The sequence below is a fragment of the Podarcis raffonei genome, chromosome 17 (genome assembly GCF_027172205.1).
Source record: "Podarcis raffonei isolate rPodRaf1 chromosome 17, rPodRaf1.pri, whole genome shotgun sequence".
Taxonomy (NCBI): Eukaryota; Metazoa; Chordata; class Lepidosauria; order Squamata; family Lacertidae; genus Podarcis; species Podarcis raffonei.
Genome location: NC_070618.1, coordinates 40895776 through 40920634, shown reverse-complemented (window position 1 = coordinate 40920634; position 24859 = coordinate 40895776). Strand labels below are relative to the sequence as shown.

General features: G+C 46.7%; 1 protein-coding gene across 2 annotated transcripts in view; it reads right to left on the bottom strand.

Moving 5' to 3' along the window:
- Window positions 1–22536, bottom strand: part of LOC128404788 (leucine-rich repeat neuronal protein 1-like) — a 35342-nt gene extending 12806 nt beyond the window's left edge. The window contains exon 1 of one of the 2 annotated variants that reach the window (XM_053370711.1): window positions 22432–22536. The gene's annotated coding sequence lies outside the window, so the exon portion shown is untranslated. The remainder of the gene's footprint in view (window positions 1–22431) is intronic. The other variant, XM_053370712.1, reaches the window with a different exon arrangement.
- Window positions 22537–24859: the final 2323 nt, after the last annotated feature.

Genomic DNA, 24859 nt, shown 5'->3' with positions numbered 1-24859 from the left:
GGGAGCTCAGGTGTGTTTGAAGTAGAAGCTAGCAGGCTGCCAACTGGGCAGCTGGGAGACAGAGCTATGCCTGATTTCTGTTTGAAGCCAAGGCTGCAGCTCTGGGAGAAGCAAGACCCTTTTGGGGGGTTTAATGCTGTAAACCCCTCCACCGTAGGCTCAGATTGGATATATGTGTAAATAAACCATATATCCTAAAGACACCATAGTCTCCGCTGTTCCTCATTCCAAAAGAAACACAAACTCTGGGGAAGCTCCTGGAAGCCCTGGAATCTCTCACCTCTCAGGGACAGGAGTAGTGATAGATAGTAAATCCTGTTTTACTGACAGTCAGTGGGTGTAAAAAGTTTTTAAATAGTGCCAGCTAGGAAGAGTTTGTCCAATTTTTTTGGTGTGAAATGGCTTCTGTAAAAATCTTATTCTGTTGCCCAGGGAATTTTATTTGTAAGCCTTTTAGATGTTTTGAAATGTATCGTAGTTTTAGTGTGATCATTTGTTGCTGTTTTTTTATTGTTTGCCTGCTCTGGGACCTCTTTTAAGATTGAAGAGTGCAGCAGAAATGCTTGCAGCTTAAACAAACGAGCAAATGAAATATACCTGGAATGTCTCTCACCTACAGTCTGCAGTGGCAGCCTCAAATGCTTAATTTGAGGGGCAATCTGTGCATGGGTAGGTACACCAGCACATTGCTTGAAATGGCTGATTAGTGTGCTTGTTTGTGAGCAAATTTACTTGCAGGTTAATAATAATAATAATAATAATAATAATAATAATAATAATAATAATATTCTCCAGGAATGGAACTGTTTGTAAATTCCCAACCATCATGTCATTATATGTGGCAAATTTGAGGGCAGAACCATTTTCCCTGGGAGGTCTCTGGAGATGAAAAATGTCATAGGTGAGCATAATACATCTATGAAGAAGCAGTTATGGCCATGAAATAAACCTGGTTTGGTACCCTGATCAGTGCCAATACAGCAGATGAGATGCAGATTATACCAGCTTTTCTTGGGTTGTTCTGGGACTAATCTCAAGGAAAACAGCTGGTGTAGATGCTGGCGCTTCTGTTCCTGCTTTGGGGGCTTGAGGGGGTGAGCTGTATTCTCCCAAGCTTCCCCTCCTCGTCCCTGGGAGCAAAAATCAGTGACCGGCTCCTGAACCCTGGGTGCTGTTGATCTGTCCCATCTGTGCAGGATGGGATTTTCTAGACAGTGGTGCTGGCAGCAAGAGGGCCTGTTGGGTAATTGGTGACCTAGATAAACCACTGTGTGGAACAGCTGGAGCCTGACAAGCCTTGCAGATCTCTGGCCGGGGGCATGGGGGGAGAGAGAGTCGGGGGACAGAAGATGGGAAGACATGACCCTGTGGATCAGGGCACTTGGTGCGATATGTGAGGAGCAGGGCAGGATTTGTGGAGGGCAGGAGGAGAGAGCAAAGTAGAGGCATGGGTTTAGGATGCTGGGAGCAGTAAGTCATATCCCAGCAGGAAGGATGATGGATTGCCAAATTCAGACCCCATGAGAGAGCTTTTGTCCATCTAAGTTCAGTCGGGTGCCCATCAGTCCTGGCTCCTGGCTCTGCTGGGAGGGGCGCTGAGTGCCTCAAGTTAGCCACCTCTGTCTTGAGGGTTGCATAGAAGAGAGAACTTCACCAGGTGTGATTTTTCCCATCTTGGCACCACTAGGATAGGAGACGCCTGTTTATATTCACTCTCCTTTGCAATCCTTGAAGGTGGTACAGGAGCAACCAAAGCGATGGATTCTGCCTGAGGGATATTGCAGCCTGAATGCAGTCCCTTGAATCTCCCCACCCACAATCAGCTTCTGCTTGTTGTCTGCTCTGAAGGGCACAGCAATGCCGTCTCCTGCCCATATTCCCCTTGGATGACTGGACTACAAGCACAATAGGAAGATGGGGCAAGGACTGAGCAGAGTTAGGTGCCTCTGGCCAATCTCAGGCTTCTCTCTCCCTCTTAGGATTGCAAGATGAATGCTCATGGTCATGAATCAGAACTACTGCTCCATAAATACCATACACTGTCTAGCCACCATGTAACCTTTCTGCAAGCAAATCAGGATGAATGAACATAAGAAGAACCATCTGGATCAGGCCAATGGCTCTTCTAGTCCAGCAGCTGTCCTCCCAGTGTCCTCCCAGATGCTTACAGGGAAACCTCCAAGCAAGACCCAGGCACAAGAGCCCTCCCCTCTCTCCTGAGGTTCCCAGCATCTGGCATTCAGAAACATTGCAGACCCTCCTTTATTTCCCAGAGACAGTCCCAGATTTACAGAAGCCATCCTGGTTCCTGATTTGATCTTGGAATGTCCCCCTTTCCTTAGGACATTCCTATTTTCACCAGAGACATGTTGGAGGGTATGGAGTTACGCGACCCCTGAGTTAAGGAGAGGAGTAACTACACAACTTTTAGAAGACATTTGAAAGCAGCCCTGGCTAGGAAGCTTTTTAATGTTTAATGTTTTGTTATGGTTTCATATATGCTGGAAGCCGCTCAGAGTGGCTGGGGAAACCCAGTCAGAAGGGTGGGGGCATGATGATCATGATAACAACAACAACAACGACGACAACAACAACAACAACAACAACACTTTAATAGTATTTTCATTGGGAAAATGTTGGAGGGTATGGCATTGCAGAGCCAATTTTAGCCTTGTGCTCCAGTGACTGGTCCAAGTCCAGCCATCAGGCTTCGAGGCCCCCAAAGTCTCCTCAGTCCTAGCCCAATGACCAAGCCACTGTGCCACACAGGTGCCTTCCACAAGGTGTACCACTAAGCAGAGGGCCAGCAGAAGCTGGGGGATTTTTGAGACTCCTCATTCCCTGCCCCTCCTGCCCCCCTCTCCCCTGCAGCCGCAGAACTGGCGCCAGGCCTGGAAGGTACTGCGATTGAGGCATGTGAGGCAGAGCGTGAGCTCATTTGCACGAGGGCCGAGAGCAGCAACAGCAGCCAAATGCTGCCGTGAAGGGGAAGCTAAAAATAGAGATGTGTCAAAGAGAGAGAGAGGAGAGAGAGAGAAGTGGCGGACGGGGCGGGGGCGGGGGGAGGTGGAGAGCAGAATTTGTGACTAGGACTGTGACTTTAAGAGGACTTGCATTAAGGGTGAGCAGCACTGGAAAACAGCGGATGGAAGTTGTCAGTGACTCGGAACAGGCATGGCACACAGATCCTGGCCCTGTGTCCTCACCTGGCTGCTTCCCTTGTTCGAACTGTGGCAGTGGCAAGGTGCAGGGCGGGGCGGTACATCTGTTCAGGATGGCTGCTTGCAGTCGCTGACAAGGCCTGTGATGAAGGCATGTTTCCCCCTCTGCCACTGATGCTCTTAATCCTGACCTCACATCCCTTCTTGTCCCCGGCTCTCTTGTTCAGAGCTGTCAGCTTTGCTGGAGAACATTGCTTTGTGGCTGGTCACTAAAGAAAAGCAGCTTTTAAAAAAAAGGTTTTTAATTTTTTTAAGGGAGATCTATTTAGTGCTGTGCAATGTTGAAATTCCCATGAGTTCTGCTCTGGCATTCCATGGGCAGAAGTACTCCTCCTTGGGACTCCACACAGGCTGCTAATGGGCTGCCCCCCAGATGGACCACAACTCCCACCAGCCCCAGGCAGCATGGCCAAGGGAACAGAGATGACGGGAGCTGTAGTCCAGCACAAATATCTGGATGGGACCCTGTTGGCTGCCCCTGAGTCACAAGGGGGGGAGATCCAGCTCTTTCAGGGTTGCAAATGTGCGTTCCGCACACATTGCACAGAGCCACCTTCATGGAAGCCAAAAGCCCCTTTGTAAACCACAGGAACTGACTCTTGCCAGTTACAGTAAGCTCACAACTTACGCATTTAACTTGTGCACATTCAGCTTAACACATGTGGCAATAATAATAATAATAATAATAATAATAATAATAATAATAATAATATGGAAAGGAGGTGGAGTTCCAGGAAAAATGCCTTTGGCATTCCTGCCTGCCATTTAACCCAATGATTTTTGACTATACACGTGATTCTGTTGTGGCTTCCTGTCCTACGACGGTTTGATCCTTCTGCTCTCATGGATATTGTGTGGGTTTGTGTGATGGGCTTGCATGCTGTTTTAAAGATGACTTTTAGTTGGTGGAATGCTCTTGGGGCAACTAGTTCTGGGCTACGTGGCCTAATAGTCTGACTCCTTGCAAGCCACATTGCCTGTGCCCAGCACTCAGCATGGTCAAAGGTGTGTACACAGAACATATTCTTTATTTCACATTCAAGTGCTTTGAGAACAGGCAAGTTGCCTCAGCTGCAGAAACAACTAACATCCCTCCCCCATGCCCTGCATTTTTTGTACAGTGGTACCTCGGTTTATGAACTTAATTCATTCCTGAAGTCCGTTCTTAAACCAAAGCTGTTCTTAAACCGAGGCATGCTTTCCCTAATGAGGCCTCCCGCTGCCGGTGCCTTTCCACCATTCAGCTTCCGTTCTTAGATTGAGGTAAAGTTCGCAAACCGGGACACTATTTCCGATTTTGCGGAGTTTGTAAACCGAATCGTTCTTAAACTGGACCATTCTTAAACTGAGGTACCACTGTATCAGGTTGAGGTAGACTTAATAATTTGGCTTTGCAATCACAAAAAGTGACATTTTTGTAGTACAGTCATACCTCGGGTTGAATATGCTTCATGTTGAGCACATTTGAGTTGTGCTCCACGGCAACCCGGAAGTAACGGAGCGCATTACTTCCGGGTTTTGCCGCTCGCGCATGCGCAGACACTCAAAATGACGTCACGCGCATGTGCAGAAGTGGCGAAAAGCAACGCGCGCATGCGCAGACGTGCCATCGTTAGTTACGTTTGCTTTTGGATGCGAACAGGGCTCCGGAATGGATCCTGTTCACATCTCGAGGTACCACTGTAATGGCATCTCATGAATGATGAATTTTGGCACTCAAACCACTTTTTGAGTTTGACATCCCTTTTACACCTCTGTTTAAGTACACTGCTTGTGAATATGGCCACTGGTGTTTAACAGGTAGAATGACGAAGGCTGGAGGAATTTTGACTTCTGCCAATTTGCAGACTGATCTGATCCACATGTTTTGGACTAATGTGTGATCAGTATGAAGATATATTTCAGACACTGCTCTTCTCCAAATTTTGTGATGTAGTTCTTGGCTCAAAAAGCAAATAAAAGTTTTTTTTAAAGCATATATAAGTCTATGTTTTAAGATAAAATACATTTAGTAATGTGTATTTTGTGAGAAAGCATACATTTAAATACAGTTTTGGGGAACATATTTCTTTAAAAGAGAAGATTGATACAAAAAGGGGATGAAGATTTATCAATGAACAAATGTGAAGTGCTGGAAATGGACTGGATCTAGACTTATCCATCTTTCCCTGAGTAGAATGTGATCCAGAACTGGATTGAGGCTCGATTTAAAGTGGTTCACACAAGAACTGCCATGGCAATCTTCGGGAGAGAAAAGAGAGAGGAGACAGATAGACAGACAGACAGACAGACAGAGGAAGATCTTACAGAAATTAAAGTGGGTCATACATTGCAAGTTTGACTTAAAAGTCAGTCTTTGATCTGGAAAAGTCAAAGGCTGGTGAGTCTGAGGACTAATCAGATTGAAGTGATTTTGAATGTGTGCCTCGGCTGATGGTTTCCAGAGGTACACAATCAGTGCTGTGTGCTACATGCAGAATTGCAACTGACATGAAGATAAGGGAAAGTTCACCTAGCATTCAATTTTTAAAAACAGTTTTGCTGAAATTTTAAATGATTTTTCAAGTTGGCACCAAAGAGCTTCAAAAGACAACTGCTGGTATGTTTTACTTTGGTATTGTTAAAAACCAGAAGGAAAACTTTAAAAAAGCAAATACGATTCAAAAATTACACCAATTAATAAGGCAATATTTTTGGCCAAAAATAAATAAATTCAAAACTGCACTATAACATATTTAGCCATGAATACTTAGCTTTTCAAAAACTATATAGCTGAAAAATACAAATTAAAATATCGGGGTTTTTTTTTAAAAAAACTCCATACACCTAAAACGATCCTGACCAGAAACGTAACAGTGAAAGTGCATCAAGGTATATGGGTTCACCCACCTGTTGCCTCGTTGCACATATCTAAGCCACACCTGTTAAGAAAGAGAAAGAAAGAAAGAGAAAGAAAGAAAGAGAGAGAGAGAGAGAGAGAGAGAGAGAGAGAGAGAGGAAGAGCACTTGACAGGGATGAGGAACTGGTGGGTCCCTTCAGAGGCTTCTAGACTACAGCTTCCACCATTCCTGACCATTGGTCATGCTTGCTGGGGCCGATGGGAGTTAGAGTACAAGAAGATCTGGGGGGCCACAGGTTGCTCATCTCTGCACTAAAGCAATCTAACCTTTAGAGATGGCAATAAGGGCTCCATTCTCTTGACAGCAATGAAAAGAAAGTCTGCCTTCTGCAGTCTGAGAAAAGACAGAGGAAGCACATGGGACACTCCAATGATGCTGTGTCTCATTTCCCATAGGAAGTGAATGAAGACACATACACACCCCGCTCTGGCTTGGGACTAGTGTGTGCATGGTCTTCTGGGGCACTTCCTTGGCAGATTTGTTCCCTGCATGGAAGTGTGCCTGTAAACTGCAACCTTCAACAGCCTCTGATCCACAGATTTTTAATGGCTGCACAAATGGTCCAGATTGCAAGGGTCACAAAGCACAGGCTCAGTTTGAGCAGCAGATGCAACACGACAACCCACTGTTTGGCTTGCCTTTTGTTGTTTGGTAATTGCCTGCCATTATAAGAAAAAATAGCCTGTGGTGACTGGGCTGAGCAGGCACAACTCCTGCAGAAGAGCTTTGGCAGCTGCAGTTTGTGCTAGCCTTGGCAGAGCAAGCTGCACCTGCCCAACCGCTTCCTACCAGGAAAAGCATCACCTGCTGCGTCACCCGCTGCTGCTCAAGCCTTAGCAATAAAGAAGGAAAACAAAAGAGGGGAAATCCCTGGATCTGATGCGACTGAACTGTCCCTCCGTTTGCCATAGCCTGGTAGGGGAAGGGACATTTTTGGGCTTCGATCTAAAGTGGGCTTGCCAGCCTCTCTGATTCCTACACCTGTGGCTTTAACAATAGCATGATCGGCAAACATTAGCAGGGGATAAGGTTTGTCTCACGGCCTGCTCTGCAGGGGCACTTGTGAAAGCAAAAAAAAAAAAAAGGGGGGGGGAAGCCTAGATGATTCCAAAGGCACCATATATTTCCTGTGGACTCTCTCAAAGGCAGCTGATCCTGTTAATTTAGTTCACAAAATCACAGAATTGTAGAGTTGGAAGCGACCCCCAGGGGTCATCTAGTCCCTCCCCCTGCAGTGCAGGAATCTCAACTAAAGTATCCATGATAGATGGCCACCCGACCTCTGCTGTAAAACCTCCAAGGAAAGAGAGCCCCCCCACTATCAAATAGCTCTTACTTTCAGAAAGTTCTTTCTGATGTTTAGTCCGAAACTCCTTTATTGCAGCTTGAAGCCACTGGTTTGAGTCCTAGCCTCCAGAGCAGGAGAAAACAAGCTTTCTCCATTTTTTATGTGAATCATAGAATCATAGAATCATAGAGTTGGAAGAGACCACAAGGGCCATCGAGTCCAACCCCCTGCCAAGCAGGAAACACCATCAGAGCACTCCTGACATATGGTTGTCAAGCCTCTGCTTAAAGACCTCCAAAGAAGGAGACTCCACCACACTCCTTGGCAGCAAATTCTACTGTCGAACAGCTCTTACTGTCAGGAAGTTCTTCCTAATGTTTAGGTGGAATCTTCTTTCTTGTAGTTTGGATCCATTGCTCCGTGTCCGCTTCTCTGGAGCAGCAGAAAACAACCTTTCTCCCTCCTCTATGTGACATCCTTTTATATATTTGAACATGGCTATCATATCACCCCTTAGCCTCCTCTTCTCCAGGCTAAACATGCCCAGCTCCCTTAGCCGTTCCTCATAAGGCATCGTTTCCAGGCCTTTGACCATTTTGGTTGCCCTCCTCTGGACACGTTCCAGTTTATCAGTGTCCTTCTTGAACTGTGGTGCCCAGAACTGGACACAGTACTCCAGGTGAGGTCTGACCAGAGCAGAATACAGAATACAACATCTAATGAAAACCCATTAGATGTTTGAAGATGGCTATCACTGGACCATAAAGAAGGCTGATCGCCAAAGAATTGATGCTTTTGAATTATGGTGCTGGAGGAGACTCTTGAGAGTCCCATGGACTGCAAGAAGATCAAACCTATCCATTCTGAAGGAAATCAGCCCTGAGTGCTCACTGGAAGGACAGATCCTGAAGCTGAGACTTCAGTACTTTGGTCACCTCATGAGAAGAGAAGACTCCTTGGAAAAGACCCTGATGTTGGGAAAGATGGAGGGCACAAGGAGAAGGGGATGACAGAGGACGAGATGGTTGGACAGTGTTCTCGAAGCAACCAGCATGAGGCAGTGGAAGACAGGAGTGCCTGGCGTGCTCTGGTCCAGGGGGTCACGAAGAGTCGGACACGACTAAACGATTAAACAACAACAACAATCATATCTCCTCTCAGTCTCCTCTTTTCCAGGCTAAACATACCCAATTCCTTCAACTATTCCTCACAAGGCTTGGGTTTTTTGATCCTTGATCATCTTGGTCTCCCTCCTCTGCACACCTTCCAGCTTGTCAACATCCTTCTTAAATTGTGATGCCCAAAACTGGACAAAGGACTCCAGATGTGTCTGACCAAGGCAGAAGAGAGTGGTACTATGACTTCCCTTGATCAGGACGCTAGACTTCTGTTCAGGTGTGCCGACTTGCCCCTGCAGTTGAGGGGACTTGCGCTGTGTGACCTGAGCACTCTGTGCAATATGCTGATGTCACATCTGCACGCTGTGAGATGTGCTGGCCTGTCACATGCAAAAAAAAAGTCACAACAGGAATCCAGGATTATTCTCAGTGGTTCCCAATTGGTGGTCTGCAGCCCCCAGGAAGTCTGTGTAACCCATGCAGGGGGTCCATAGCACTGTTTGCATAACACAAACTACCATAGAGATATCTTTTTTTTTTTCAAAAGTAGGGGGTCCATGGCTTGGCTTTAAAAACAGGGGGATCTGCAGCCCTTAGCTTAGTGGGACCCACTGCTCTCGAAGACTAAATTTTAGCAGGTAAGGGCATGCAGCAATGAGAAACTGTGTGTGTATGTGTCTTGAGCAGGGGTTTAGACCCGCAGCCACAACTAACAAAGGCAAGGTTGCTTTCGTTTTGATTTACGCCCTTCTAGTTTTCTCAAACATCAATGTGACATGCAGAACATTTTAAGCTAAGTTCTTCCTATCACTTCCTCTCTGCACTCAGAAACTCTCCGCCTGCTAAACTGCTGCATGTAAGGCTGTCACTGCAAATACAAGAGCAGGGCCCTTTTATTTATTTATTTTAATGAAAAAGGCAACTTTACTAATTATGAGATAGATGCTCCACTCTCCTTTGCATCTGATTACTGCAGTGACGGAGAAGCAGGATTATATATATATTTTTTAACCAGCAAGCCGCATTGTAAGCCGCTGGCAGGGAAGTTGGGACTATTTTCTTACAAAGTCTGCCTGCCACACGGAAGCTGAATGTGAGGACATCCCCGCCCCCTAGGACTGTATGGATGCTGAAGAAGAGATATTTGGGGCAAGTATAAGAGAGGGAACTCAAGGAATTGCAAGTGGCAGAGAGCCAGAGCTGGCAACATGGTGGTGACCGCCCCCCAGCCCTGTCATGAAGAAGGGCATTTTGGCACCTGAAGCAAACCACAAAATGGCGCCCGCCACCAGAGAAGAAGGGGTGAGTGAAGATCCACACTTGTCTAAGAGGGAAGGGGACCATTTGTCCCCTGCACGACCCCCTGGAGAGCTGCTACCAGTCACTAATGAGCTTAGATAGACCTAATGGTCTGAACCAGTCTAAGGCAGCTTCCCATGTTTCTATGTTCCTTGGTCTGAGGACGCTTGTTGCCAACCACTTGTCTCATGTAATCTTTCCCAGCTGCAAAGACCCTGGCGTTTGACAGCTGAGCTGTTAGCGCATCCAGTACCTGCCTGTTTGCTTCATTCAAGTATGGGGTACCTGTGGCCTTCAAGATGCTGTCGAACTCCCATCAGCCCCAGCCAGCATGGCCAATGGCTAGGGATGATGGGTGTCACAGTCCATCAATCTCTGGAGGGCCACAGGTGCCCCATCCCTGGAAATCTTGCTCCGAATGCTCTCACCACTGGAGAAAAGCAGATGCAGACTCTAGATAAGGCCTTTTCTTAGCATGCCTAAATTTCTGGAACATCATCTGCAGAGCCATCTACACCAGACATTTGAAGCACACTTACAGTGGCTGGGTTCCCTCAAAGAATCGAGGAAACTGGTTTACCCCTCACATAGCTACAATTCACAGCACCCGTAACAAACTACAGCCCCCAGAATTCTCTTGGGGGGGTAGCCATGTACTTAAAATGTATGATGTCAAGGTTCTCTTAGCACCTAGATGAATTGTCAGAGGAAGACTATTTTATTTGCTCTGTCCTTTGTTTAATGGGTTTTTTTATTTACTGTTTTACTGCTGCCTCATTTAGTATTTGTTGTCCCCCCCCCCCGGCAGTTTTGCTTAGAATTAAAGGTAGGCAATGCAGACATGCTGAACAGAGAAGCACTTGCACATGCCTTTTAAAGGTTTGCCACATGGCAACAGTGATTCCACTGTGGTCACAGCCCCTGGCCATGCTGTCCCCCAGTGGCTTGGAAAATTGGGAAATCTTGTACAGTAGTTGCTACTCAGTAAGGTTTTGAATGACTCCTTTGCTCCTGCTGATTTCAATTAGTGTGCGTGAGGCTTTGGATTGCTGGTTTACCCACTTGCTCTCTCCCACAGGCCCAAATATGAATCCTGACCGAGTGGTTCACTGTAAGTCTCTCTACAGCAAAGCTTTAGAACTGATCCCAGGGCACTTTGTTCAGCCTTCTTTGGAATCCCTGCAACTGGTTCCTTTGGGGCCCCATCGATCCTCTCACCCAGGTCTACATTTGGGTCTGTGGGACAGAACATGCGCAAACATAGCTTTTCTTACTCTTCATTAGGGTCATTTCTTGGGCCAAGGTTGAGAGCCCAACTTAATGGACAGACTATTAATTCCGGGACTATTGAGTTGCAAGTATTGGGATGGAACTGCTTTTCTCTCTGCCCTGCAACACACAAACACAGCATATTGACGCTTGCTCTCATTTCCCCTCCTTGTCTTTGACAGTTTGGTGCCGGAGGCTTATGAATATTAATTGGGCCTCTTGAATAATTGATCCCCACACCCATCAATCCCGAACTTGAACTGACCCTCTTTGTACACACTCACATGCACAGCGCATAATGCCAGGAGGGACCTGGCTCTGGAGTGTGTTGGGGCAGGGCCTCACATAGTTGGGGGGGCGCACTTGTGACTGCCCACTGATGATTGTGCATTGTGGTTATTTGCATGTGTTTGCAGCGGCTGCGCTGGCAGGTAACTAGATGCAGAGAAGAACCAGGCTCCTTGTCAAATGGATCTACGAAAGCAGGGATTTTGGCAGGTGCAGCTGCTCATCCCAAAGGGGAGGAGAAAAAAACAAAACCTGCCAACATTCTCTCATCCAAGGTACAGGAGCACTGCCTTCCTTTGGACCTGGCCACTTTTTATACGATAAAACAACATAATCATAATGTTACATTAAGCCATTTGAACAAGCCCCTAGAACCAATATCTGACTGAACTAAGTCAGAGAGAGAGAGAGATAAAATCTTTCATCTGTTTTTCCCTTGTGTCTATTTTTAGATTGTAAGCCCTTTGGGGATCTGTCCCCCCCCACTGTTTTCTTTTTGTTTTTTGCAAAACAAACAAATGCACTGTACATCTCTCCCTCAAGAACCCCAGATAGTTAGGCTGCTTCCATACCCTCCAACATTTCTCATAGTGATTCCCTATTTAATAATAATAATAATAATAATAATAATAATAATAATAATAATACTTTTATTATTTATAGTCCACCCATCTAACTGGGCTGCCCCAGCCACTTGGGGGGCTTCCAACATATATAAAAACATAATAAAACATTAAACATGACGCAAAACAGGGCTGCCTTCAGATGTCTTCTGTGGTTTAACTTTTATGTTGCCATGATACAGCATGATATAGCAAGATAGCCAGACTGACAAAACAAAGCTATGGTTTGTTTTAAGCAGAATTTGTTCAACAAACCATGAGTCACCTCACAGAAGAGCAAACCAGCCATGGTGTGTTTCTACAAAGCTCGGATTGTTTTTCCCTCATGCCTCTATAGTTCGGTGAGCATCTGGGATGGGGTGATCAAACAAACTGTAGTCAAGCAAGGCTATTGGGTTCAGGCATAATGCCAACCCATACTTCAAAGAAGCCATAGTTTCACATCATAATTTGTGCTGGAAACGTGCCACGGTTAGTTTGCTGAACTGGTTTCAAACATTCAAACAAGCCACACTTTGGCTAAACAAACCATGGCTTAGTTTTATGTGCAAACCAAACATGTAGTTAGTTTCCCTTGCCACTGTTCCCCCACCAGAGCCGTAGCTGGTGATCTTGTGCCCCTGGCAGAACCATCCAGGTTGCTCCCCCTAGCCACAGACAAATTAGCTCTTCTTTCCTCCACTCCTCCAACCCTGCCCCCCCCATTCAATTCACCCTCTATTTTAAACCATTTCCTACGAGGCAATAATCAATATTTATATTTATGGACATATTTTAGCCAATTTTGTGCCCCCCATCGCCTGCACCCCTGGTGGGGGCCTACCTCACCACCCTCTAGCTATGGCCCTGCCCCCCAGACCTTGCACAAGTAAAGGGCTTGTTCTAAGGTGTAATGTAGAAGTTTCAGAGTTTCAGATCTCTTTATTTCATTATTTTCATATGTGGTCCTTTAGCTTTTTAAAATTGTACAGCTGGCTGGGTTTGGAATCAAGAGTTTGCATATTTTATCTCAATATTGTGTAGTTCAAAATGTGTCTTTGTGCACTAAATATGTTTCCTTTTTGTGTGGATGTTTCACTTGTGTAGGATGGGCATTTGCTAGACATTTTGAATGTTTTTGGGTGATCTTCCTTAAGCCCTTGAGGACAGAGGCGGGGTTTGTAATATGTCTACAAAATATTTTTAAAAGTCTGTTCACCATGTATTTGGATATTTAAGATATTGTAACCAAATCTTGCATGATGGTTCCTCAGATCAAGGAGCATGTTTTTGTCCAAATTTGTATATAATTGGATGCCATTAAACAAGATGATGGGCTGAACCTTTCAAAATTGCAATGATTTTAACTCTGTATTGATTTTGTTTTGTTTGTTTGTTTCTTAGAATTCTCAAGCAACACTGGGTATGAGGTTTCTTGTATAATATAAAAAATGCAACTCATGCTTTAATGAGAAGGTGCTACCTAGTTAGTAGTACAATTAGTAAATTTCTTTAAATAAATGAGCATATGTACATGAAAAGTGATGATAATGACAATGGCATGTGTGTTTTGTCCCCTTTTGAGAGAAGGACAGCCTAACTGATAAGCCGATATTGTCTGTGTGTTCCTGTTTAAACATATCACAGTCCTGAGGTTTCATTGCCCAAATGAGGGTTCTGTTATTTTGATAGTTGTTACCCTGATGCTAATCCAGCGGGAGAACAGCTGCCAGGAGAAATTTATAAGCCTAAACAGTAAGGTCATTGCTGCAGAGGAAGAATTCTAGATCTGGAGTAGAAAAATAACCCATATCATGGAAGCCATTCATTTAACGAAGCTTCCACACACCCACACCCTGCCCATTCTCAGTTTATTTTTGTTTCCTCCACAGGCAAAAACAAAAGTCCAGGATTCAGTAAATCCCTAGAGAATTGGGAAAACCTGGGAAAAAGTAGCAAGCAACATTTTGCAGAAACCTATGGGTATGTGGGCAGAGACACAAATGTGAATTTGGTAGGTTTAATGGAAACTGGTGAAGACTTTCTATTTATTTCAGAAGGCTTTTGGATGCTAACAGAGAGTGATTTTATGTTATCTAACTGTATTGACCATTGAGTTTTTTGTGTTCTTAGGATTTAGGGGGTGCAGAGAGTGGGGGAGAAACTATCCTTCAGGACTACTTTAAGAGCCCCACCCCAGGGAGCTGTATAAAGCCCTGCAAGTTTAGCCCGTTAAGTCAACCAGCACACATATGGAGCCTGAATGCCATAGTCAATGGTCAACAGGTAGCAAGCAGCATCAGCTCTAAGCAGGGTCAGACTATGTGTGAGGCCAACACCTGGCACCCCCAAATGCATCTTCTCAATTTTGTGCCCCCTTGGCTCAGCGTCCTGTGCGAGAGAACCACCCCCACTGCACTGAATCTGGCGCTGCCCCTAAGGTGGCAAGAAACCCTGGGCTGGCTATGTCTGTCCCTCAGCCCACCTCACCCAACCAAGTGGAGGAACCCAGGAAATTCCATCTGGTCTTTTAGTTCTTCTGCACTACTAGAGAACAGGAAGTTAAGTGCTGTCCATGAGGACAAATGGGGCACTGCCCCACCAGCCTCAGCCTTGATTCTTCTGAGCCAACCTGTTGCCTTCTTGTCTGCAACCAGCCCAATGGAGGCCCTGGCAATCAGCTTCCACCTCCATAGTCTCATGGCTGCCATTGTAGGCATCAGGGGGCAGAGGATGGGAGAGGAACAAGAATTAATTGCCATTGTCTCTGGCTCCCCCTACTGTTGGCCTCCTGACTTCTACCCTAAAAGTACCCATGGAAACCAGCCACCCCTGGTTAAGTACCAGTCTGGGCAGAGTCAGGGACAAAAGCAAGTGCATGGATGTAACCAGGCTTTATTTTCGGGGGGGGGGGGGTGAACTGAATTATCTGCCACACAATCAGTCAGTGAAGTATTTTTTATTTATTTACTTGATTTGGGGTGGGAGGAGCAGCTGCCCCCTGGCTTCACCCATGAAGAAATGGGGTTTGCATTATTGTAGTCTGGCTGGTAACCAGAAGGAGGGTGATTTGAGCTCACCCAGGGATGGCTGTGGGCAGGATGCCTGCACTGCAGGGGGCTGGACTAGATGACCCTCGGGGCCCCTTCCCACTCTACAGTTCTATGAACCACTTTCTCCCATTGTATGACCCCACCCCTCTCTGTACCACTCCTCCTTGGAGTGCTGCATAAAACGAGGCTGAGGGTCACAGACAATTGTCTGCCTGCAATGACCCTCCCCAGATAGAGAAGACAAGTCCTTTCTTTCTTTCATCAGAAGTCCACCTGTATGACACTAGCATCTCACATGAGCACAAATTTTAAAAGGCAAAAATAGAGACGATTATATCGCAGAGACAAGCATCAGAAAATATGGACATTCCCGAGTGAATGAGGATATCTGGAGGCTCTGCTATGGATGACAAGAATATGCAATTCTCAGAATATTTGTAAGTGAAGCAGCAGCAAAGAAGACTGCACCTCAGCATGTGAAGGGTGCATTTCATTTCCTTTATTTCTGAGTCATATATCCATGTAAAGCAATTTTTAAAACCCCACTTTTCCTCAAAAACACTTTAAGACAGCTGACAACAGCCAATCTAAACAACACAGAAGATGTGCAAAAATTAAAAGTAGCCAAGGCTGAAGCAATCTAAAGGCATCAAATGAAACAATTAAAACAGCTTGCAACTGAATAACCCACAAAGGAAAGGCTTTTTTCTTTGCAGCGAAAGCTCTCTATAGAGGTGGCAAAGTGGCCTTCCCTTGGGAGGAAGTTCCAAAGTCAGTTCACGGGGTCAGGCACCAGGCACCAGTTCTTCTTCTTCTTTGGCGATCCCTCCTGGCCGAGTAAGATTGTCTTCCATGAACACGGTTTTAACAGTGAGTCCGTAAGTGACTGTGGAGGCCAATTCTGGATCCACACATCCTTCCACAGTGGGAACATGGGTTCCCAGGCAGGAGTTGATCATGGTGTGGATTTGCCAAGCGTGCCTTCCTCTTAGCACGTTTCTCCCTTGTGTTCTGAGTTCATGACACCTTTGGTAAAGGCTGTTCTCCAACTGGAGCGCTTGCAGGCCAGTGTTTCCCAGTTGTCAGTATTTATACTACATTTTTAAAGATTTGCCTTGAGAAAGTCTTTGAACCTCTTTTGTTGACCACCAACATTACGCTTTCCATTTTTAAGTTCAGAATAGAGTAGTTGCTTTGGAAGACAATAATCAGGCATCTGCACAACATGACCAGTCCAACAAAGTTGATGTTGAAGAATCATTGATTTGACACTGGTGATTTTTGCTTCTTCAAGTACACTGGCATTAATTCATCTGTCTTCCCAAGTGATATGTAAATTTTTTTGGAGACACCATTGATGGAATCTTTCAAGGAGTCGGAGATGGCGTTTGTAAGTGGTCCATGTTTCAGAAGCATACAGTAAGGTTGGTAGTACAATAGCTTTGTAAACAAGCATTTTGGTTTCCCTGCAAATTTCCCGGTCCTCAAACACTCTGCACTTCAATTAGGAAAAAGCTGCACTTGCAGAGGCGTGGACGGTTGGGATTCCCCTGTCCTCGCGGGGGCTGAAACCAGCCCCCGCTCACGTGGGGAGGGCGTGATGCCCGCAACCCCACCTCCTGGGGCAGGCCTGGAAGTGGCTTTGCCCAGGTAGGAGAAGTGATCGACACTTTCCAACGTTACTCCATTGAGTTGGATTTGTGGCGCTGCAGAGGGGTTATTTTGTGCTTGTTGGTGCAGCACTTTGGTTTTTTGGATGTTGAGTGATAGGCAAACTTTTGGTATGCTTCTACAAAGATATGCTCCTGCCAACCTAGCAGTTCGAAAGCACATCCAAGTGCAAATAGATAAATAGGTACCACTCCGGCGGGAAGGTAAACGGCGTTTCCGTGCGCTGCTCTAGTTCGCCAGAAGCGGCTTAGTCATGCTAGCCACATGACCCGGAAGCTGTACGCTGGCTCCCTCGGCCAGTAAAGCGAGATGAGATCCGCAACCCCAGAGTCGGCCACGACTGGACCTAATGGTCAGGGCTCCCTTTACCTTTTACAAAGATATTGGACACGGGTGGCGCTGTGGGTTAAACCACAGAGCCTAGGACTTGCTGATCAGAAGGTCGGCGGTTCTAATCCCCGCGACGGGGTGAGCTCCCATTGCTCGGTCCCTCCTCCTGCCCACCTAGCAGTTCGAAAGCGAGTCAAGGTGCAAGTAGATAAATAGGTACCGCTCCAGTGGGAAGGTAAACGGCATTTCCGTGTGCTGCTCTGGTTTGCCAGAGGCGGCTTGGTCATGCTGGCCACATGACCCGGAAGCTGTACGCCGGCTCCCTCGGCCAATAAAGCGAGATGAGCGCGCAACCCCAGAGTCGGCCACGACTGGACCAAATATCTTTACTTACAAAGATATTAAGGATGGTTTGGAGGTCATCCTCTGAGTGTGAACACACTACGTTGTCATCAGCATACTGAAGCTCTATGACAGAAGTTACGGTAACCTTACTCTTTGCTTTCAGCCTACTCAGATTACAGAGCTTTCCATCTGTTTGATATATTTCTACCCTGGTGGGGAGTTTCCCTTGGACAAAGTGTAGGATCATGACAATGAAAATAATAAACAGTGTTGGGGTGATAACACAACCCTGTGAATGGTTCACTTTGAGAGCCATTGTCAGGCGTCAGTATCATGGCATTGGTTGAAATCCTGCACTCCATTGTGATAGATTTAGCTAAGACTCATTTGTCTCCAAAATGAATCATGTTCAGAGTCAGATGCCATTATTTTAAGGATGCTGAAAGGAAAATGGTCTCACCCTCATATAAATTAATGCCACAGAAGACAGAATTGGGATTCGAAGTGACTTTAACGAATTGGAGAACTAAAGCCAATGCAATTCTGGGCTGCATCAATAGGAGTATAGCATCTAGATCAAGGGAAGTAATAGTGCCACTGTATTCTGCTCTGGTCAGACCTCACCTGGAGTACTGTGTCCAGTTCTGGGCACCACAGTTCAAGAAGGACACTGACAAACTGGAACGTGTCCAGAGGAGGGCAACCAAAATGGTCAAAGGCCTGGAAACGATGCCCTATGAGGAACGGCTAAGGGAGCTGGGCATGTTTAGCCTGGAGAAGAGGAGGTTAAGGGGTGATATGATAGCCATGTTCAAATATATAAAAGGATGTCACATAGAGGAGGGAGAAAGGTTGTTTTCTGCTGCTCCAGAGAAGCGGACACGGAGCAATGGATCCAAACTACAAGAAAGAAGATTCCACCTAAACATTAGGAAGAACTTCCTGACAGTAAGAGCTGTTCGACAGTGGAATTTGCTGCCAAGGAGTGTGGTGGAGTCTCCTTCTTTGGAGGTCTTTAAGCAAAGGCTTGACAACCATATGTCAGGAGTGCTCTGATGGTGTTTCCTGCTTGGCAGGGCGTTGGACTCGATGGCCCTTGTGGTCTCTTCCAACTCTATGATTCTATGATTCTATGAAATGGGTCCAAACTAACAGAATGAAATTCAATAGGGATAAATGTAAGTTTCTACACTTAGGCAGGAGCAGCCAGCTGCACAAATATAAAATGAGGGATTGCCAGTAGTACGTATGAAAAGGATCCAGGTGTCTTAGTGAATCACAAGCTTAGCATGGGCAGCTGGGTTGATGCAACAGCAAAAGACCCTAATGCTATTCTAGGCTGCATCAGCAGAAGTCTAGTGTCCATATCAAGGGAAATCATAGTCCTGCTCTAGTCTGCCATGGGCAGACCATACCTGGAATACAGAGGGCAACCAAGATGATCAAGAGTCTGGAAACCAAGCCTTATGAGGAATGGTTGTTTAGCCTGGAAAAGAGGAGACTGAGAGGAGATGATAGCCATCTTCAAATATCTCAAGGGCTGTCACATGGAAGATGGAGGAAACTTGATTTCTCCTGCTTTGGAGGGTAGGACTTGAACCAATGAATTGAAGTTACAAGAAAGGAGATTCTGGCTAAACACCAGGAAGAACTTTTTGACAGTGGAACCTTGGGAGGTTGTGGACTCTATCCTTGGAGGCTTTTAAGCAGAGGTTGGATGGTCATCTGTCATGGGTGTATTAGTTGAGATTCCTGCATTGTAAAGGGTTGGACTAGGTGACCCTTGGAGTCCCTTCTAACTCCACAGAGCTATGGTTTTATAATTCTGTAAGTGAATTCACAGATTGTGTATAGCAGGGCCTTCTTTTTGGGAGCTCCCTTCCCTAGGAGCAGAAGATGACATCCTTCCTGTGTGCCCCAAGTGGGCAACTGATATTCTAACAAGGACCATATTTTGAACTGAGCAAGGTCTGAAAGGCCAGCGACTTTGGCTGTGGCCACTGACTCACTCCAGCATGAGCCAAATGTCCTGCTGTCCTGCTCCCCCTCCCCCCTCCATTTAGCCTGAGCAGGTGAGGCATGTACTACTGAAATCATAAGCACAGGAAGATTGAGAAAACCCCACTGGCAAACTCCACCAGCAATAACCATGGCGTCTGCCAGATCTTCAACTTCTGGAAAGAAGTCGGTTACCTGGTTACCTGGCAAACATGACCTATGCTCTGATTAGCTGAATTAAGGGGTTTGATGGCAGTGATTCCTGGGTAGTTTGCAGATGCGACAGGCCTACTTTGCAAGGCAGTTGTGCAAGGAAGAGTGTAAGCAGGCTCTCCTTGCCTCCCCCAAGACGCAGAATCCAAAGGCTCTTTCATCCTCCCATGGCCACTTTCGATAAGCATCTCAGACACCATTTACCTGAGCTTTGCTTTGTATATGCAGAACACAAGTAACTACATTTTGTCATATATTGAAGGCTTTTTCCCCCAGGGCTGGTTGGTTTATTAGTGCCAGTTGGCTTTTTTAAAAAAAGTATCTTATTTTTGGTGTAGTTTTTACTGTGATCTTTTGTTGTTGTTGTTGTTGCTTGTTTAAAAAACCTGTTTGCTTCTCTTGAGTCCATGGATAGGAAAGGCAAATAACAAGTATTATTATGAACAGATGGAAATAACGCAGTACAGCCAGCAAGCAGTGTCAGCAGCTGATCAAGGGACTCAATTGCTACTTTGTGCCAGGAGAACTCTGGCCTTTGAGGGCACCTTGAGAGATTTGCCACTGCATCAAGCAGAGATAATTTTATCCTAAACCTTTCTGGATGAATGTGTACCCAATGCTCCTCCAGCAACAGGGACCGACTTTTGGTAGCAGGAAAGTTGTTGTTTTGTTCTTGCATTTGATTTGGTCTCCAAGCCTGCTGCCTCTCACTGACCCCTAGGTGGCCTCAGGGAGTCCTGGGCCCCATTACAGTGCACATCTCACAGAGGTAGTGATTTCTTCACAGAAGCATTCCTCATCCCAATGTAAAAACTGCCCAGTTCCCTCAACTTCTCTTCTTTGCTCTTTGATTTGAATCCCCCTTCTCGGCTGGGAATCTTTCTAATTTATCTGTTATGTGCTGACCTTCTTTTCTTATGGGACATGACCAAAATCTCCAAAATTAACCTAGATGAGGGCATCCAGGCAAAAAATAATAATTCATAAATGAGCTCAGTTGCATTAAGAAGAGGAAATGGGGACACGAGGGGGGGATATGAATGAATCAGTGGACAATTGTTGAATGACCATATCCACTGAATCCTAAACAGGGGTCAAAGGGAGACTGCCCAGAAGAACCCACCACAGCTGGGTGCAACAAAGAGCTCCTCTAACTTCTCTTTCTCTTTTGCCTCTGTTTTGTTTAACCAGTGGGGCTGCATGCTTTCAAGGGAAAGCATGGCTAGTTTCTCTCCTTTTTTCTGATGAGAATCCTCCCCTCCATCCCAGAAGGTCATCTCTGGGGAAGGACTGGCCTTTAGCAAAGGACAGCCTTTGCCCTTCATACTCTGAGCTGTGCCTTCCCCATGCGGAATTCGTTTTTCTATTCTGTCGCAACCTGTGCAGGGTGATTACAGGATGACACTGAAAAGCAGAGAAGGCGCAGATGAATGGGTGGTTCCCATCTGCCCAGTGTCTCCAAGACTTCTGCTTCTGTCTAGAAGATATCTTAGGGGCTGGACGTGGGATCTGCTCTCATCCAATGCACATTCTCCTTGGGAAGCTGGGGCAGGACAAGAGAGTCCCATGGAGGAGGGTGGCTTCTCCCAGCGAAACTTTGTCCTCCACTTAGAGTTTCTGCACTGCTTCAGAGTCTCTGTCCAGGCTCTCAAGAGTTGCAGTGAGCAGTGGAGTCAGACGGTTGGCTCCTCTACACTGACTGGCAGCATCTCCTACAGTTTCAGGCAAGAAGTCTCTCCCAGCCCCACCTGGAGATACACTTGGGCAGGTGCTTTCTTCCTGAGCTGTGCTCCCCTTTCCTGTGGTCACCCTCAAAGAGCTTTCCTTCTTTGCTGCCATTTTAGAGGCTTTTAAGGTTGGGAACAGAGCAAGAGCACTTCAACCTCACCATTCCTTGAATCAAAACATAAGTGACAGCACAGTGAAGTAACACAGTAGAGCTAAACCTGCTGTCAGTTGGCACACCATGCACTTCAGTACATATTGGGGCTGTTCAGTTAATTCCAAAGCACTTGGAACGAAACTAGGAAGCAATGTGTTGATGGCTACTGGCTGGTTGGAGGCAGGCAGGCACGGGGAGTCAAACTAACCCTTAAAAATGGCACGGCCTGCTTGGCTGCATTGAATGTGCACGGGGATGGAAGTCTGTGCCCCCAGTTAGTCGAGTCCCAGGGTTCCCTCATCAACCTTCCTGGCTATGGTGGATCACCTTAAGCCCTGGCTTCCAGCCCCACCTCACCTGCCTGTGCAATTTAGGAGGGGAACACTCCAGGGATGACCCAAGGAGTTGTTTCTCTCTTTTTTTGCCCAGTCCTAGATGTGGCATGTACCATGGTGACAAAAGAAGGGCAGCTTTAAAAATCACTCCAAATACCACAAGCATAGCATTTTTCCTTTTGTGCCAGAATCAATGATTGCTTGGACTGGATTTGACTTTAGAGAGCTGGGAAAGCTGGTCTGCAGAACTCCTGGCTTGCTTATATCCTCCATCCTAGGTGGGGAGTGGGATGCTAGGGAAGGTGGGCTGGGCACCGGGGAATCCCTGAGGTTTTTGTCCCTGGAGCAGGAAGCAGGATGGGGGAATAGTGCAGATCGTTGGATGGACCCAAGTGGATGCGTTAAAAAGAAGAAGCGGGGATGGCCAGATGGGCTGGGAGAATGGTGCTGGGATTGAGGAAGAGGAGCTGAGGAATTAGGTCAGTACAGAGGACGAGATGAAGCCGGGAAACTTTCCGCCTAGCTGCTTCCCCACTCCGCCCCTTCCACCTCCTGCATCCCGTCTCCCGCAGCAACCGCATCCTTCGACCGTGGACTGGGGAACCCAGGCTCACTCACCCGCTGCCTTGCCTAGGGCACAGCCGGGATCCGGCTTCTTTTGCTGGGGTCAGTAGGTACCCAACTCCTGCTTCCAGCTGTCACGCTCTGAAGTCCCAGATTTCAAAGCGGGGGGGGGGGCGTTGTAAGGAGAGCAGCGTGGGGGCCGCCCACTTCAGGGAATGACGGACATAGCTTCCTAGCCAATGGAGAGGCGAGGGACCGCCCAGATGGAGATCACCACTCCGTGGGGTGGGCAGGGGACAGAAATGATGTCATGATGTATGGAGGAGAGGTAGGGGGAAGATGTTGGGATGATGTTAGGCTGACTTCCATCTCCGCCGCCGCCGCCTTTCCTGGAAAGCGGGCCACTAGCTAGGCTGGTGAATAATACCTTGGCGAAGGTTCCTCTCCCTTCTGGGGCTCCGCTCCAGGCTGAGCGGGGGAACACACAAGACCAGGACACCCGGGCTCTCTCTATGGGCTGGAAACGCGTCTGTTAAGTCTTGGGGGGCAGACTGGGGAAGGGGAAATTTCCTAAGAAATTGGGGATAGGCTAATTAGGCGTAGGCATAGAAGGGGCTGGCGGAATCCCTTCTGCTAGAGCTTGTGCAGCTTGGAAGTAAAGGCTGCCGTCCTGTGCATACCCACTTTGGAATAAGCCTCCCTGAACCCAGGGGAACTTACTTCCAAGTTTACCTGCCCAAGTGTGAGCCAGGAATCCCACATTAAGGCACTTTAATAGCCATGGGAAATCCTGAGCAGTGTGGTTAAGGGTGCTGAACTTCCAGAACTACAGTTCCCAGCACCCTTAAGAAGCTACAGTTCCCAGGATTCCCCATGACTGTCAAAGTGGTATGATGATAGTGCTTTGAATGTACTGTGTAGGGGTGAGGCGACCTTAGACAAGCTACTATTCCTCGGTGCCTTCCCAGTCTTTAATATGGGGAATGGTCACAGAACCACAGAATTGTAGAGTTGGAAGGGAACCCAAGAGTCATCTGGTCCATCCCCTGGGTGGGCTCAAACACCAGTCTTCTGGTTTACAGCCAGATGCACTGACCATACTGGTCTACCTTACAGGGTTGCTAGAAGGATTACTAAAATAATATATGCAAAGAGCTTTGAACATTTGAAGTGGGCTTTTATTATTCTCAGATCAAGAACCAGATGAGATTCTTGTTTGATGTCTGGGTCTGGGGGGAGGATGAGGCCAAGACACCTGGGCTCCTCTAACACCACATTCATAGGATCACACTGATATTCCCTGTGATGTCTCATATTCAAAACATTTGTCGGATTGCGAATGGGTGTTTATAAACTTGTGAGGGGCTGCTGAGCCTTACTGTCCAAGAACAGACAGTATTTAATGGATATGGGAAGGTCAGGGGGTGAAAGACAGGGAATAGGGGCTCCCACATCCATTCTCTGCTTTTAGTGGGGGCACATTTGGGCAGTTAACTATGTCAGAAACAGGCTGGGAAGAAAATGTGCTACTGGGGGCCCTGGTGATGTCACCCTGCAATTTATAAAAATACAATCAGCTCTGATACCTGAGGGATAAGTGGCAGTTGGAGGGCTGGAGGTGATTTCATACAGATGACATCACCAAAGGCTGACATTCCTCTCCCCTCTGTGTACCCTTTTGATAAGGGCATGATGGAAATGCTGGATGGAACAAGCTCTTAGATGGTGAGTCGATATGGCTGGGACCCGCCCACTTTAAAGTGTATTGCACAATAACACTTAGATCTGGTTCACAGATTAATCAACGAAGCAGTACAAACAATTGTCACAAGGAGTTGAGGGCAGACCTGAAAAGGGTTTCTGGGACCTGAGTCATCTGCATTTCCTAGAAAGAAAGTACAGCTTTCGTGTGTGTGCCCTTCAGATGTTGCTCATGCCCTCAAACTCCCATCTGCCGCATCCAGCCTGGCCAGGGTTCTGGGATGATGGGCGTTTGTGTGGTAGCAAATGGGAGGGAGGCTGCGGTGGGGTGTCATTATACTGCAGGTGACCAACTTTTCTAGTCTCAGTGACTCCACTGATCTTTCAGAAGCTGGGAACATATGCATATGCTCCTGCAGAGCATATGGTGTCCTGCAGACTTTTAACAGGGAGAAATGTAAAGTATTGCAGTTGGGCAAAAAAAAATGAGAGGCACAAATACAAGATGGGTGACACCTGGCTTGAGAGCAGTACATGTGAAAAGGATCTAGGAGTCTTGGTTGACCACAAACTTGACATGAGCCAACAGTGTGACGCGGCAGCTAAAAAAGCCAATGCAATTCTGGGCTGCATCAATAGGAGTATAGCATCTAGATCAAGGGAAGTAATAGTGCCACTGTATTCTGCTCTGGTCAGACCTCACCTGGAGTACTGTGTCCAGTTCTGGGCACCACAGTTCAAGAAGGACACTGACAAACTGGAACGTGTCCAGAGGAGGGCA